Source organism: Frankliniella occidentalis, unplaced genomic scaffold (assembly GCF_000697945.3).
Source record: "Frankliniella occidentalis isolate FOCC.00 unplaced genomic scaffold, Focc_3.1 Scaffold350, whole genome shotgun sequence".
Taxonomy (NCBI): domain Eukaryota; kingdom Metazoa; phylum Arthropoda; class Insecta; order Thysanoptera; family Thripidae; genus Frankliniella; species Frankliniella occidentalis.
Window position 1 is genome coordinate 116,135 of NW_026267473.1, and position 1,767 is coordinate 117,901.

Genomic DNA, 1,767 nt, shown 5'->3' on the forward strand with positions numbered 1-1,767 from the left:
CCCCCCCCCTCCTCCCCTCGGGGATTGTCGGCTGCTGTGAGCAGACGCCGGGCAATGACAACAGGTGTTTGTGTTTACATATCTTTATTGCTGATTAGGACTACATGCGGAGGCCCCGACGCGGGGGGCTGCCCTCCTCGTCGCTTCCTTCGCTTCCTACGGACACGCTCCTCCTGCGCTGGTTTTGTTGCAGGCTCCGGCGTCGAGGATGGCGACGATGGACGGCCGGGGGGGGTGCCGTCGGGCACGATGTTTTCGGCCTGCGAAGGGCGGAGCGGCGAGGGCTGGGGCCTGGGCTGGTCGGGGCCACCCCACGTCCGAAGGGTCTCCAGCTCCAGCCAAAGGGCGGTGAAGGCGACCGGGGCGAGTACGCCTCCTTGCGGAACGCCGGCTGGGGCAAGGGCCCGGAACACGCGAGGCTCTGTGACAACAATACGACGGTCAGTACGGTACGGGGCGGTGCGCCGAGCGGGGCCTACCTCTGCTCTCGGGCTCGTCGGTGTCCTCGGGGTCGGCGGGGCGCCAGGGCTGGTCGGGCCCGTCCCGGACCTCCAAGAGCCCCCCCTGCTCCCACAGGCTGGGCTCTACGCCGCGGGGGGCGAGGCGACGGGTGGCGGCGGTGCCGGGGACCATCCTCCACTGGCGGTTCATGATCGTCTGGCCGAGCCTCGGGGCCTACAACCCCCGCGTAGAGGCCCCGGCCCCGGCTCACCAAGCTCAACACCAGGATCAAGCTCAGCAGCAAGCCCAGGCTCACCAAGCTCAACACCAGGATCAAGCTCAGCAGCAAGCCCAGGCTCACCAAGCTCAACACCAGGATCAAGCTCAGCAGCAGGCCCGTCCACGAACCCACCCCCCATACTCCGCCCCAAAACTTGTAAGTGATAATGAAAATATACGTACTGATGTAATATTTAAAAATAATTTTCTAACTCTTTGATTTTGTTTTAGACTACTAAGCAACTGGGAGAGGCGCTCAAGAGACGTTATAAGAAACATTAGTGTTTCAATTTCAGTGTTAGAAATAATGTTTTCTAATCATGTTTCATTTTAGTTTAAAAAATGTTTTATAATCATGTTCATCCGAACTTTATAATTAAATCATGTGCATTCCATTTGATTGTTTTCTTTCGACATGCCTAATTTTGTCACACAAGTTAACACGGACTTGGTTAACAAATTCAACTGTCGAACGATTCTTTGAGCGGGGTAAATTGAAGTTCTCATTTGAAATACAACACATTTTATTTTATTCAACACTAGCTACATTGTGATGTCAATGTTAAACGAATGTTAAAACGAAACTCATTAGAAATAACAACACTCTACTTACTGTCAAAAAATATTATTGAAATTAGTTTACCATACTTCTGATTCAAGATTTTGAGAGCAAACATTTGACGATTCTTTGAGCGGGGGAAAGTTAAAGTTCTCATTTTAAATACAACACATTTTAGTTTATCCAACACACTTCGTGATAATTAAACAAAGCTTGTTTTAATTAACAACACTCACTACTTCGTTTCAAAAAAATGTAAGACACTTGTGTTCTGAGCTCAGATTTAAAAAGCAAACATTTGACGATTCTTTGTGCGGGGGAAAGTTAAAGTTCTCATTTTAAATACAACACATTTTATTTTATCCAACACTAGCTACATTGTGATGTCAATGTCCCATACAAAGTACATATATGGGGGGAAAACGTTCCCGACAGCTCAGGACCCCGTAGGACCCCACAGCATCCCGCTAACTAAACGCAAGAGCCCA